Below are 15876 nucleotides of genomic sequence, written 5' to 3' on the forward strand. Positions count from 1 at the left end.
AAACAAAACAAAAATGATTTGCTCTTTCAAGCCTGTGCTCTCCCTTGAACAGGTATCTCTCTGTGTCTCTTTACTTGCTTGCTCTTCCAAGCTCATAAGATACACTATTTTTTTTAAATGTCTGAAGGCCCTCCCGTTGATCGTCGATTTGCTCGAGCGGGCCCAGTAACGTCTCCATTGGAGACTTTGTTGTTACTGTGTCTGGCATATCCAATACTCTCGGTAGCTTGCCGGGCTCTCCGAGAGGGGCGGAGGAATCGAACTCGGGTCGGCCATGTTGGCCGTGTGTAAGGCGAACGCCCTACCCGCTTAATTTTATTTTTCGAATAATTGGACACTCTCCCTTGCTCAATTCATATTCATTTTAATTCTATCCCTTACCCAATTCTCCATTCTTCCCAGCCCTAATAATCTTCACACACACAGACACACACACACACACAGACACACACCCACACTTTATTGATTAAATAAAAGAAAAATCTATCAAACAAAACTAAATCACATAGATGGATGGAATAGAACAAAAGCTGACATTTTGATGATAATACCAATTAGTGGGTTACCAGAGGGAAGAAGGAAGGAAGGATTTGGGTAAATGGGGACAAAGGGCAACTGTATGGTGAAGGATAGGATGGGGCTTTTAATGGCGAACTTAGTGTAGAATGTGCCCATGTTGATTTTCAGTGATGTTCATGTAAAATTTGTATAGCACATTTAAATAAACTTTATTACGTAAATTCAGTAGAAAGATAACTCAATCACAGGGGACAAAAGTATTTTTTCCCGCTGTATTCTCATACTGTCTTCTGAGTTTTCTTATTTTACTTTCTGTTCTTAGCTAAAATCTGAAATCTGGAGTCATGTTCCCCAACATAAGTCTCCCTTTCTTAGTAGTCATAATTTCATGTTCTTATTTCTGGGGTTTTCCTTTTATAGATGATATGTAGATCATTCCTTCCTTGAACATATTGTTTTTTAAAGGAGAATAGCAAGGGTCATATTTAGGTCTTCTTATTTATATTTCCTGTCTATCCTGCTTTTTAAAAATAATATGTATGCCACCTTGAGTTTTTCTTCTGAAGTATAGATAATTTAATTATTTTAAAGCCGTTTCTCATGAAAATATGTACACACATTTACACATATATTTTGGCTCAAGACATTTCTACATTATATTTTGACTCTTCCCTGTTCATTCTCAGGCTATTGATTTCATTTTCACTTGTGGCGCATGATTTCCTGTTGTTTTCTTTCTTCACTTCCACCAACAGTACAGTTTTGCTTTGGAGAAAGCTAGCTCCATAAATATGGTAGCATTTATTTTCTATACAAGCTTTAGCTTCTCGTTTTACTTGGACATTGATTTCTCATCAGATGATAAAAATGGCAAGGCTAGCATTTCAGAAGAGCTTTTCTTCTATTAACAATATCTTCATCCTCTCATTAGTTTAATTCATGATAATAATCCAGACAAGCTTTGACCATTAATCCTTTTAGGCAGCAGAGTTTCCCAAAGGCTATTCTTTGTTTTTGAATAATTAGTTTTTTCAATTCATTTTAGTGTATAAAGTTAATAGTATATGGGAATTCATTTTCATCTGATGCAATAAACTTTCCATTAATGTATGAGATTAGCTATTATGTATCTTTCTTTTTTTTACAGAACAGGCTGTTAGAGTATCCAATGGGGTATTTTGCTCTGTTCAGAGTAAAACACTTTTGGTGGGGGAGGGGTAATTTTAATAGCTGTTCATTCCTCTCTGCGTCTTCCATTACACCATTTTCTTTTATTGCACATGAAGTGATGAGTTTTCTCCAAAAGGCATTTATTAAAATCCCTGAAGAACTGTAGGTGCTGAGATTGATTTTTGTGTTTCCTTTTAAAACACATACAAAAAACCTCGAGAAGCCTTTATCTTTGGAAAACTTAATATTCAAAGACTGTCTACTCAGTTTTGAAAAATTGCCTTGTTATGCCATTATTATTTCTGACAAATGGATCAGGTATAGTTCCAAAGAACAAGAGAATCGACCATAAGTTATTTCTTTCCCAAATCAGAAGGAAGTCTTTTAGAATAAAATACAAGGATATTCTAACTTTGTATAGTCATGAAATCCCAACACTCTCTAGGGATGAGGAGATGTATTGCAGGAACAAACAATTGAGATTGGCAGCTTCCAAACTGTGAGCATATACAAGAATATAACAATTTTATATTTGAGGCAAAGTTATAAAATTTATTTTAGCAATGATTTGTTGCTACTACTTTGGTATATTTTTTCTCTTGAAGGGTGAGTATATTCAAACTTCAAGGGTTATTCATATAATGATGAGATTACTAGAAATAGTAATATTTTAAGTTTCTAGAGTCCCTTTAGTGAAAGAAACACTTTGAGGATACTTTATTAGAATAGACTAAAAAGTGGAAACGGTGTACTTAGAAATACATTTAAAATATTTAGTTTCAGTTATTTTGTGATTTAAAAATTATTAATTTTAATTATATTAGGATATCTTCTCCTTTCTAGAGCGTTATGATGGGGCAGAGAATGTTCTCTAATGAACTTTCTTAAGGTTGGTAAGGTACAATTAAGTTTGAGAAGAAAATTTAGTGAATACTACTCTATTTGGGTTTATGTCACTGGAGGCAAGTATAAAGCAAGAAATGGTGTAGCCTCAGTAATTATCTCACAAATGAGTTCCTGAGAAAGTTCTTCTTAAAATGTATTCTATGTCATACCATTTTATTTGAAATATTTTAGATATAAGGATATATCCTTTTGATTATTTCCGAAGAATAGCAGTAGTCTTATGTGTGGGAGGGTACCAGATCTGGAAGGGACTCATATAAAAACTGTTCATCAAAGAAGTCAAAGATAAAAAGGAAGCAGTCTTAATTTTTATAATTTTTATTCCTCCTTTTTCTTTAATGTATCGAGATGACTAACACACAAAGATTCTAGACTGAACCTTTACTTGGGTTGGTTTCTTTCTTTCTTTCTTTTTAAATTTTCTTTTGAATTTTGACCACAGTGGTGATGCTCAGGGCTTACTCTATGCTCTGTACACATGGGTCACTCCTGGCAGTGCTCCAAGACTGTATTGGGTGCTGGAGATAGAACCTGGTATATACATGCAAGGTGGGTACTCTCTCTGCTATACAATCTTTCTACATTCTTGTCTGCCACTTTGAATGATGCATAATTCTGTTAAACCTTTAACCTGCCTCGGCTTCAGTTTTCTCATTTGTGATATGAAGACAGTTATCACATCTCCTACACTTATTGTAAAAACTAAATGAGTATGCACACATGTTTTTCAAGGAAGTGACAAAAATATTTTGTGGGGATGATCTTACAAAAAATACACAAGTTTCTAATGAAGATTTATTGAGATCAAGAAAAGGACGACTGGTGTTAGCTGATAGGAGGAATCATGGCATCGGCAACATGAGACATGGCCTGAAAACCTGAATGTTATCTGCTTTTCCTAGCCTGGAGAAGAGATAGGGGATCATTTTTAGTGTGACAGAAACCCTTAGAAAGTATTTAAGCAGAAGACTTACATGACCTAATCCACATTCCAAATGCTATTCTGATTAAGGTCTACATTAATCAAGACAATGTAATATCGCTAAGGAATCGATACATAGATCAATAGCACTGAATATAGAACATTTAATTAGGCTATGTTGTTAAGCATAGCTTATTTTTGACAGAGGTGCAAACAATTCAATAAGAATGATAATTATTTCAGCAAATATTCTTGGATTGAGTGTTCATAGTAAAATAACCATGCTTAGTCTAAAACTCAGTCCTTATATGAAGATTATGTAAGATAAATCACTGACTTAAATACAACAGAGAAGACGAAAACTTTTAGGAAAACAGCCAGTAGGGTAAATTTCGCATAATCTAAGACTGGACAAAGGGTTCTTAGAGTTGGCACCCAAAGTACAATTCACAGAAGCAAAAATTGATAAATATTAACTTATTTGTTCTATGAAAAACCCTTATCATGAAAATGAAAAAATAAGTTAGACAAGGATAAAGTAGTTGTTAACCACACAATTAAATTTTTACAAAGTCTAATGTCTGATATATATATATGGATATATATATATATATATATATATATATATATATAAACAACTCTCAGTTTAATTGCAAAAGACAAATGTCCAATGTGAAAATGGGCAAAAGACACTAAGTTCACTAAGAGGATATTCACATGGAAAATAAGCATACAGAAATATGTTCAACATTGATCATTAGAGAAAAGTAAATAAACACAAGGAGTGACTATTGTACACTTCTCAGAATGACTGATATAAGAAAATGACAACACTTCATTCTCTGAGAGAAGACATTTTATCACTCACATAAAATTCTGGTGGTGATGTAAAATAGTACAGCCACTTTGGAAAGTGATGTGATTTTTTTTGTTGGGGGGGAGGGGCCATACCCCATAGTATTCTGGGGTTTCTTGTGACTCTGCAATCGGATTACTCCTGGCAGGATGGGGTGGGCATCATATGGGGTGCGGTGGATCAAACCTGGGTCAGCGCATGCAAGACATATACTCTACCTACTGCACTATTGCTCTGGCCCACTGTGTTGGTTCCTTATAACTTATTGTGAAGATACCATTTGACCCAGAAAGGGTCCTCCTATGCTTTTATCCAAGGGAAATAGGGAAATGACAATGTTTACGCAAAATCTTGTACATGAATGTTCACAGCATCTTTGAGATTGTCTTTGGAGTAATTACCCCAAACAGCAGTCCTTTCAGATGTTCTTTGAGGTGAATTGTTAAATGAACTATGACTCATATGTAATGTGAACTCCTACTTAGTAGTAAAAGGAGTAATGCATGAAGTATTCTCCAGGGAATTATTATTAGTGAAAGAACATACTTGCCAATGATTATATATTGAACAATTCTATTAGGGACTTTATTTCTTAGTAAGGTTCAAATTAAAGGATTTGGGAGTGGGAAAATTGAAAGAAGATGGTTGTGTCTATGGAAAGGCAACTGGTAGATACACGTGATGATGAAATTGTTCTGTGCCATGTCTGTGTTAGTGTTGGCATCGTGCTTATGATACTGTACCATGTTTTGTAAGATGTCACCATAAGGAGAATCTGGGTATCCGGAACATGCATCATTCTATATCATTTCTTAGAATAGCATCTGAATATTTACAAGATTAATTACAGAAAAAGTTTAATTGTTCAATTGATTCCATGGCCAACAGCCAAGCCTTTCTGATTTAATTTCTCAGGAGTGGGGTCTGTATTTTATACTTTTATGAAGATCTCCAGGTGATTTGACTATGCAGAGAGGATTGAGAAACTGTAAACAAGCTGCAAATAAATCCCTCATGGATAGAACAGGATGTTACTCAGGTATGCTATAGGGTGTGATAATTGTTACAGATTTTTGACTTTGCTCTCCTGTAACCTGATCCCAGAAGAGCAGTGCAACATTCTCAACCCATTCTCAACCATTCAACTGAACATGTTCTAGGTACCTAAGCCTAGGGTGTGTGTGTGTGTGTGTGTGTGTGTGTGTGAGAGAGAGAGAGAGAGAGAGAGAGAGAGAGAGAGAGAGAGATTTTCCCTTAAAGAACAAATCAAGGTCCTTTTTATTTCACATGCCTGTTAAGATACTTTGATTGTTTGTATACTGTAGTTTTGTTGATAAGAGGGCATTCTGCTTTTGAAGATTGTTTGCTCTTTTGTTCCCCTCTTTTTAATATGGGTCCTGTATGACCAATAAAATCCTTTATATGAACAGACTGTATGTAAATCTGTTTGCATGGTAGCTGCAGGGGTCTTTAAAAACATTATTTCACATGAGATTCCTTTTTTGAGTATATACTGCTTACAATCAGGAAGCCCAACAAATTGTTACCTTAAGAAAACAATATATTTTTTCACGAGACCTGTTCTTTTTACTTTTTAAAATAGAAAAGCAGTTATTTTTCTGTTTCATATCTAGTTTTTAAGGTCACTGTCACTGTCCTTCTGTTGTTCATCAGTTTGTTCGAGTGGGCACCAGTAATGTCTCACAATAAATTGTCAGACTTGTTGTTGTTGTTTTTTTGCATATTGAATATGTCACGGGTAGCTTGCCAGGCTTTGCTATGTGGGCGAGATACTCTCGGTAGCTTGCTGGGCTCTCTGAGAGGGGCGGAGGAATCGAACCTGAGTCGGCCACATGCAAGGCAGACGCCCTACTACTGTGTTATCTAGCCCAGTTTTTAAGGTATTCTGATAAAACACAACTGATAGGGCTGTATTTGCTGCAAAAAAAGTGACAAGATCTTGTTTGATCTTTTGGTGACCTCCTAATTTTATGTTGCATGTGAGATTGTTTGATTATAGGGTTTTGAAGAACGTCTAGCACAGTTAGTACTCAGTGATGGTGACTAAGATGTACTCTTTTGAGTATGTTGTCTGCTGCCTTGTACCAGCACAACCCCTTAGATCCATTGTCATAAGTTTTCACTTTCCAGGGGAGACAAATAAAAAAGGATAATTATTCAAATTCTGTTATAGGATTTCATTTCTTGAACATGACTGGACATTAAAATTTATATGGCGTGTGTTTTAGTGTTTGAAACTAGCCTGGTACCTCTATCTCTGCCTTTGTTTTGCTTCTTTCTTATGTATTAGTATCCTATATATCTTCAAAATATGGTCTGGTAATTCAGGACAAGTAGTGAAGTTTGTAGGTTGGCCCTTAAATCAAGTGTGGTTCTGATAGTTTTTGTCTTTTGAATGTTCTTTCTCTCCATTATGATGCCAAGTGCACAGAATTGGTTTACTTGTGGTACATTCTCATCATCTATCACTATATAGTCGCTCTAATTTTATTTTGGCATTATTTTGTATCTTCTATTTTTGTACCTGCACTGTGTATCAATATATTTTATAAATGTTCTTATAAATTTTCTTTCTATTATTTAAGTATATTTTTATATTTGAAGAAAATATACTATCTTGTGTTTTGCTTAATAAATATTTAACATATATATATATATATATATATATTTACAAACCAGATACTCTTTTAAAACTTTTACTAACTTTAATTCTATTAATCCTCAGGGCAGCCCTGTGAAGCAAAACTTTTATTCTATTGTCAAAAAAAGATTGAATAACTTGCCTCAAAGTATATAATTCTTAGCTATAGAGTCAAGATTTCAAGTTGGATTTTGTCTCTTGAGTATTTATCTTTAATCACTGCAACAGGCTGCTTCTCGTTAATATCTAGACACTGTACTTGAAATCTTACTTCCCCCTTTTCCCATGTACTATATGTGCAAGAAATTAATGGCGTCTAATTGCTACTTGGGCTGGAGCGATAGCACAGCCGGTAGGATGTTTGCCTTGCATGTGGCCCACCCGGGTTTGATTCCTCTGTCCCTCTCAGAGAGCCCGGCAAGCTACCAAGAGTATCCCGTTCACAAGGCAGAGCCTGACAAGCTCCCCATGGCGTATTTGATATACCAAAAACAGTAACAACAAGTTTCACAATGGCGACATTACTGGTGTCCACTCGTGCAAATCAATGAACAATGGAGGACAGTGCTGCAAGTGCTACAATTGCTGCTTGATATTCTGTTGTGTTCAGACACCTTATTTTTATGAGCATCCAGTTTTTTGAGGTATAACATATGTATATATAATAAAATTTAAATGTTTTAGTTTGCTGCATCTCTGTAAGTAGCAATCATGATTAAAGTTTAACATTTCCTTCAACCCAAGATATATCTTGATGCTCTATCCCTTCAGTTAACTACCCAAATCACTTGTCTTTCTGTCCAATGAACTTATTTTTTCCTACACTAGATTTGGAATAAAAATAGATGCTTACTATATGTTTTCTTTGATTTTGGATTTTTGTGCAGCATGATTTTGAGGTTAATTCATATCAGTGCTTAAGTGAGTAGTTTATCTCTTTTTACTGTCATGCAATTTCCACAGAATTAATATTTAACAATTTGTTTATTCATCTGTTATTGGGCATTTGGGTTATTTCTAGTTTTGGCTGGAATGAGTAAAGTTGGCTTGAATATTTAAATATTATTTGTATACAAGTATTTGTGTTCACATATGTTTTCATTTCTCTTGGATAAAGACCTTGGAATGGAATTTCTCTTCTGGTAATATGCTTAATTATTAAAGAGATCTACTAAATGCTTTATTACAATGGTTTGTTATTTTACACTCTCACTAATAATAAGCGTGTTTATTTTTCTTTATATTCTTTATACCTTCGTATTTTTAGCATTTTTTTGTTTTTTGTTTTGAAATAATTATAGTGTCGTAGTGGAAACTAATTTGTAAGAGTGCGGTGTACTTTTCATCCAGTTTTGCCTGCCAATGGTAATTTCAGTATAACTTTAGTAGAAGAAGAAAATCATGAAGTTATTTCACAAATTTATTCACATTTCTCTAGCTTATACAATAATATGTGTCTACATGTATATATGGCTTTATGGACTTTTATCTTAAAAACAAATTCATATAAGCAGTTCTGCTGCCAAGATACAGAACTGCCTCCTCATTAAAAGTTCCCTATGCTGACCTGTTATAATCATACTTATCCTCCTTTACTCTCTTCTCTTACTTTTTCCTCTTTTCTCCGTGAATCTTTGGAAACAACAAATCTGTCTTTTATGTCTATACTTTTGTCTTTTCACAGATATTATATAAATAGAAATCATGCCCTATATAGCCTCTTAAAGTAAACAGAGAATACATAAGTATATATCCTCACTTTTTACTCAGCTTGTTCTTAGTATCTGTCCAATATGTTCATTTATGTGTGTCAATAGTTATTTTTCCCTTTTTATTGGTGACCAATAAATTGCTTGTTTATTAAAAGCTATTTATATATTTTCATATCTTGGATGTTATAATACTAACATACTTCTATCCAGATAGAAATTTTCATTTCTTTAATATAAATATTCAGTAGTATGTCATTTTTTTGTTTTGTTTGCTTTAAGAAGCTGCCAATTTTTAAAAAGTGGTTGCACTATTTTACATTCCCATAAGAAATGCTTGATTTATCTGATTTCCACACCCTGTCAGCATTGACATTGCCACTATTTCCATTTTAGTCGCCCTAATAGTTTTTGTAAGAATACCTCTTTTTTATTTTTATTTTTATTTCCTCAATGGCTCATGGTGTTGAACAGCTCTTATTTGCCGTCTATATTAATTCTCTTTAGGGATATGCCTGTTCAGATGTGGTATTGTCAGTTTTTAATCTTAGCCATTTAATGTAGTGTATAGATATTCTAATGTGTTTTAGATTTTTGGCTATCTGTCATTTATATCTTCAAATGTGCATTGACTGTTCTTACATATTCTGTTGTGAAATATTTTTATTTTCTGGTGCTTTTCTCTAGGTTCATTTATCTTTTAAATCTAGAAGACTTTATTTCTGGATATTAATTCTTTATCAGATATATTTATCACAAATATTTTCTTCCATTGTGGATGTTTGATCCATTGTGGAATGGCTCGCCTTTTTCACTATGTGAAAATGATTTCTTTTGAAGTTTTAATTTGATGAATTTAACATCCTTCCTAGAAAAGTTTATCAGAAATTATAAACATTTCCTCCTAGAAATTTTATATCACATGTTTTACATTTAGTTCTGAGATCCATTTGGAATTATTTTTTTCCATGTGCCAGTGTTTTATTGTTCAAGTCTCTAGTGATTGTTACTTACTTTTTTCTAACCTAAGTAGCACTGGTGAAGCAACACGTCCCATATGGCACCATCGACTAGGTAGAAAAGAATCTCTTAGTGACAGCCATAGGCATAATAATTTCACTTAGTATATGTGAATTGTTAAGCACAATAATTGCAAACTTTTATACCTCTACTTTTATGGTTAGAGATTTCCTTTGTTTTGGAGTTCTCAGGAATAATTCCTTCTCTTCACTTGTATCTGAATTATTTTATATTATGTTGATCTTAACAAGCTTCTCTGTGATAAGATGGTGAATGTTTTCCAATTTGTTTATTATAATCTTTTTATGAAGTGAAAACTGATGGAAATGTGTCTGCATTATGAGAATTTAGCTTGAGATTGAAGTCTGTCGTATATTGCACTGCTAGTTGTAGTGCATTGGTGTAATAAAATGTGTTTTGACAACTGGACCGGTCTCTGTTCTTTTTGTGGTTCTCATCTTTGGTTCTTATTTTTCACACATAATGTTGAATTGGTGACCTCTGGTTAGTGAGATATTACTGCTTGTAATTAAGTGCCAAATTATGTGAAGATCATTTTCTAATATAGCTGTTAATACTATATAATTTTAGATGAAAATATATCTGAGCAGATGGTGATGTGACTAAATGACTCCAGTATCTCAATGCAGGTCACACCTGAAAAATCTCTATCTAGAAGGACAAGACCATCATGTCATAAATATGCTGGGAAAGCTGTAATATGCAGTTTGAAAATTCATGTATTATAAGAAAAAGTTGTACTGAACAGATGTTTGGAGTCATAAGGGTTGCAGTATGAACCAGTTAAATTTACATGATAATTTTGTAGGCTAAAGTATTAGTTATCTTCTCCCTGATTGAAGAGTCCATTCATTGCTACATAATACTTCGCTAGGGGTAAAAAGTAATCATACTAATCTTCTCTATGTAATACTGACTGAAAAAACTATGAAAATAAAATTCTGGTTTTTTTTTTAAGTTTTCTTTCTTAGTCTTTTATTATTATTAGCCATGGGTGATATTTATAGAAACTTAGTTGCATTAAATGTTGAATCTGCTGAATATTACTTCAAGGCGTCAGAAAATTTACTTTAATTTTGGTTTTACTATGTATATCAAAAGTATAGAGTCTTTACTCTTTTGAGAAGGTGCTCATGGTTTCTTTACTATGTTTCTGTAAATCTTATATATGTAATATATATATTTCCTCCTTCCATTTTTTAATAGCTTTATTTTAAAAATTATGCATATATCAGAAAATGGGGGCTAGCCACAAATTAGTGGATAATACTGGATAATACTCTCCAATGATTGTCTGGTGCTTTTCATTTTTATTAGTAACAAGTAATATGCTAGTATGACCAAATCAGCTAGGATTCCAGTTTTCTCAAAAGGAAAACAGATTTTGATTTAAAAATAATCATGACAAATGTTAAGGATCTTTAGAGTAACAACTTACAGAGAAAGGAAAAACAGTGTATAAAAATAAGATACTAAGATACTGTGAGCAATTTTTTTTCCCCCCTGTGGCCCTGGTCATGACTTTATTCCATAGAATTTGGAGAGAATCCAAAGCAGTCCAACAGAAATGAAAAAGTTTGAGAATGTGCTCTGTGATGGAAGTCTAGAGAACTGCGTTTAGGCTAGAGAAGCAAGATCTGAATAGGGACTTAATTACAGTCTTCAAGTCAGTGGAGTCATAGACACAGAGGCCATAAGTAGTTCCCAGGAGAATTATCTTTTGACAGGCATTCTCAAACATGGTTGTTTTCTTGGTTTTCACTGTGTGAAAGGATAGTGTTATGAGTGATGATGGCCAGCTGTTCTTTCTTTGCTGTAGGAGGGCAAAGAAGAAAGAACTTAAATCACCGTTGGTGTGATTTAGTCACAGCTTTTCAACAATCCTTGGTAGTTGCTGGAGATTCCTTCAGTAAATTATTATATTTTTATTTATTTATTTATTTATTTTGGCTTTTTTTGGGTCACACTTGGCGATACACAGGAGTTACTCCTGACTTTGCACTCAGGAATTACCCCTGGCAGTGCTCAGGGGATCATATGGGATGCTGGGAATCGAACCCGGGTTGGGCGCGTGCAAGGCAAACGCTCTACCTGCTATGCTATTGCTCCAGCCCCCGGTAAATTATTATTTTTTAACTTTGAAATTTTTTTAAGACACAGCAGGGACTTACAAAGTTATTCATAGTTGAGTTTTAGGCATACTGTAGTTCAGTACCAGTCCCACTATCAGTGACCACTTCCTTCCACTAGTGTCCTCAGTTCCCTTTCTGTACCCCCCCCCACACCCAGCCCCCAAACACACACATACACACCTGCCTCTTGGATAGGCAGGTTTTAAGGTTCGTTGATTTGATTTGGATCTCCTGCTTCTATGAACTGCGTTACTCCCAGAAAACCCACTTACTGTATATGATTCACTGATGATGGGTCAAAAGCATAGCCTTTATATTGAAAGAAAAGCCTGTTCGAAACAAAACTAAGAATAATATGGAATTATTAAGCCATAAGTGTGAGGAGTTATCGAACTGAAGACTTTTTTTTTTTGGTAGTGACAGGATGGGGAGGAGAAAACATTTAGAATTAGGATACACGTTAGTGATTGGTAGTGGTCTTTTTCCCAGCATCGCAAATTATTGTGAAGATGTTCAAATCAGATATGATCCAAGATGTTCAAATCAGATATGATCCAAGTCTGACTATTTTTTTTTATTAATTAATTAATTCACGGTCACAGTCACTGCCCTCCCGTTGTTCATCGATTTGCTTGAGCGGGCCCAGTAACATCTCCATTGTGACACCTGTTACTGTGTTTCGCATATCGAATACGCCACGGGAAGCTTGCCAGGCTTTGCCATGAGGGCGAGATACTCTCGGTAGCTTGCCGGGCTCTCCGAGAGGGGCGGAGGAATCGAACTCGGGTTGGCCATATTGGCTGCGTGCAAGGCAAACGCCCTACCGCTGTGCTATTGCTCCAGCCCAATTAATTAATTAATTTTTAAATTTTTACTAGTGAATCACCATGAGGTACAGTTACAGGCTTACAAACTTTCGTGCTTGCGTTTCAGTCATACAAAGATCGAGTAGTCATCCCTCCACCAGTGCTCATTCCACCACCAATAGTCCCAGCATTCCCCCCACCACCCACAACCCGTCCCCTTCACCCCACCCAGCCTCTGTGGCAGCCTTGGCCTCATTTTTGATTTATAATATAATCACTGGGGGATGCCTAAATATTTCATTCTGGAACTCTGAAATAGTTTTGTTATAGGTGAGGCACTGAGGAAAGAAATGCTATTAGAAAGAAACGTCCTAAGTCATATATCTAAAGAAAAACTAAGGGGCTTTGAGCCCCCTACCTATAATGATCAACATTATGGTTACCAACAACCAGCAGTAGAGCTTGAACAGTGGATAGAAGACTAGCATGGTCTTACTTTTCACTTAGCCCTGAGTAAATACTAATTTACATATCCCTAATTGCATAATTATATGCTAGTGATACATGCAGTGCAACAAGTATGTGGCCATTATATGCAAGCACAAATTTACATCCGCGCTAATCATGCCAGATAAACCTTTTACACACATCTCTCCTTAGCTCACTTAGGAAGTCCTTACCTTCTAACTCATTCTCTTGAGGGTGCCACACTGCCCCTATGGTACCTGTTAGTTCTTTATAAATCTCACTACTATTATCTACATGCTCCTTGTTCTAGAATTTTATTTTTCTTTGACAAAGAACTGAGACCAGTACATGGTCCTTCCCTAAATCCTCTCCTCCCTGTGACCCTTTGAATCCTTTCTCTAGGATTTCTAGAATTGTTTCCCTCATTTCTTTACCTTTGAACTAAATGCACATAACCTGGGCAACTTACCTGATTTCATGTCCAGGTTCAGTTCAGCTTTGAGTCCCTCCACTTCCCTCTCATGAGGTCTCAGGCTGAGCTGCTGCTTGTCCCTGGAAGGGCATTGTTGTGTGATTTTCTCTAGGCAAGTTTATTTCCCTTCTTGACAGGTGAAGCCTTTCCTGACCCTTTAATTGAGTTACTTCATCTCTGCATTCCATGACTGTGGCACGGGGCTCCCTCAGTCCTTCCTTCATTGATTGGAAGTAATAATTTACATTTCTCCCTCTCCATTAGACTGTGGCTCCCGGAGGTCAGTGCTGTATTTTATTGGACTTTCTCCAGTGCCTGGTTAGCCTGAGTGTGCTTCTCTGCACTTGCGATTTTCTGTTCAATTGTAAAGATGCAGTCTTGCAGTCAATAATAATAATTTAAAAAGCCCTTGAAGTTTCATTGCCCCAAAGAACTTATTGTCATTGTTTTGCGAGAGATTTAATTCTGCACATCTTTATAAACGTGGGAAATAAACACTGTACTAAAAAGTGTCTCTGAGGAACAACTTGCTTCAACTCTTTATTGGAGAAGTTCCTGTTTATTTATGGTTTATTTTATCCTTCCTAAATTACTTGTGATCACTGTAAAATTAGGCAAATTTTAAATGAATTGTTGTTACCTCATTTTGCAGAAAATTTAACTTATTATGAAAAAAATTGTTAAAAATCTATTATGTCTTTTATTGATTCGGGGCAGTAGGGACTGTCTCTGCCCATTCTCAGTAATAGTAGATAAGGCTCTTGACAAATTGTTTTCTCTCAAGTACTTCAAATTCCACATTTATTTGATTTTTAAAAAAATTAGTATAAAACTTGATTTGCTGTTTCTGTTTATGATGACATCCTTAGAAAACTCAAAGAAATTACTTGGCTGTCATTTTTTCTTTGGCTTTTAATTTTTTTTTTTTTAATTAGTGAGACACCATGAGAGTCTACAGTTGTAGACTTACAAACTTTCATGTTTGGGTTTCAGTTATACAATGAACAGGTACCCACCCCTCCACCAGTGCCCATTCTCCATCACCAATGATCCCAGTAGCCTTCCCACCCTCCCCATCCTCCCCTGCCCCACCTCTATGGCAGGGCATTCCCTTTTGCTCTATCTTTCCTTTAAGGTGTTGTGGTTTGCAATAGAGGTATTGAGTGGCCATTGTGTTCGGTCTATAGTCTACTTTCAGCATGTGTCTCACATCCTGAGTGAGTCCTCCAAACACCCTTTACTTGGTGTTCCCTTCTCAATCTGTGCTGCCTTTTCTCCCGGCATGTGCTGCCAGCTTCCAAGCCGTGGAGCAGACCTCCTGGTACTTATCTCACTTATTCTTTGGTGTTCATCTCCCATTCTGTTACTTTATATTCCCCAGATGAGTGCAGTCTTTCTATGTCTGTCCCTCTCTTTCTGACTCATTTCATTTAGCATGATACTTTCCATGTAGTACCACTTATTTGCAGGTGTCATTTTCTTATGTAAGTCATCTTTTCCTTCCACAGATCTCTGTACTAAAACAACTAAGTTACATATCACTTTTACTAAAATAAAAATATTTCTAATAATTTTCTTAATTTTTCATGTATAAAACTAGGTATAAATGTATCCAATAGCTGTTTTTTTCTTTTAACTATTTTGCATCAAAAATATACCTCTTGAAATTTATAGCAAGTGATAAGGCAAGGACTGTTTGCAATTTTTAAAAAATAGTTTCTGTGCTTGTTTTCCAGGAATGATTGCTTGGCTATAAGTCTCACAGATTTTTTTTCTTTCCTAAGTTTTTATTCATTGGTTTGAGGATCAGTACACAGACATTTCAAATTTGTATACAATTTTGAATGTATGTACCAAGAATCAGAAAAACGGAATTGTGATTCCTTTCTAAGTGGTGTCCAGTGAAAAAATATGGAACACTTGATGAATTTGAGTGTCATCCTTGCGCAGGGGCCATGCTAATCTTCTCTGTATCATCCCAATTTTAGTATATGTGCTGCTGAAGCGAGCACAAGTCTCACAGATTTTTACATACCCAGTGCTCTCCTGATTATTTTTCTTATTTTTCTAAAAGGAGTCAGTGTCTGTTTCTCTGTATGGCTTTCTCTTCCTTCCCTTCTCGCCCCTCTCCACCCCTCTCCTTCTTTTCCCTTTCTTTCCTTCTCCTCCTCTTCTCTTCCCTTCCTTTCTCTTCCTTCCCCTTCACATGTGTG

General features: G+C 35.4%; 1 protein-coding gene and 1 non-coding gene across 3 annotated transcripts in view; one reads left to right on the top strand and one right to left on the bottom strand.

Moving 5' to 3' along the window:
* The window catches only part of IMMP2L (inner mitochondrial membrane peptidase subunit 2), a 905603-nt gene that overhangs the window by 250870 nt on the left and 638857 nt on the right, over nt 1-15876 (top strand). The gene's annotated exons all lie outside the window — the stretch shown is intronic.
* Nucleotides 15569-15675, bottom strand: LOC130027828 (U6 spliceosomal RNA). The gene has a single exon (XR_008793055.1). It is a non-coding gene; the product is annotated as a U6 spliceosomal RNA (small nuclear RNA).

This window comes from Sorex fumeus, unplaced genomic scaffold, assembly GCF_029834395.1.
Source record: "Sorex fumeus unplaced genomic scaffold, SorFum_2.1 ptg000037l, whole genome shotgun sequence".
Taxonomy (NCBI): domain Eukaryota; kingdom Metazoa; phylum Chordata; class Mammalia; order Eulipotyphla; family Soricidae; genus Sorex; species Sorex fumeus.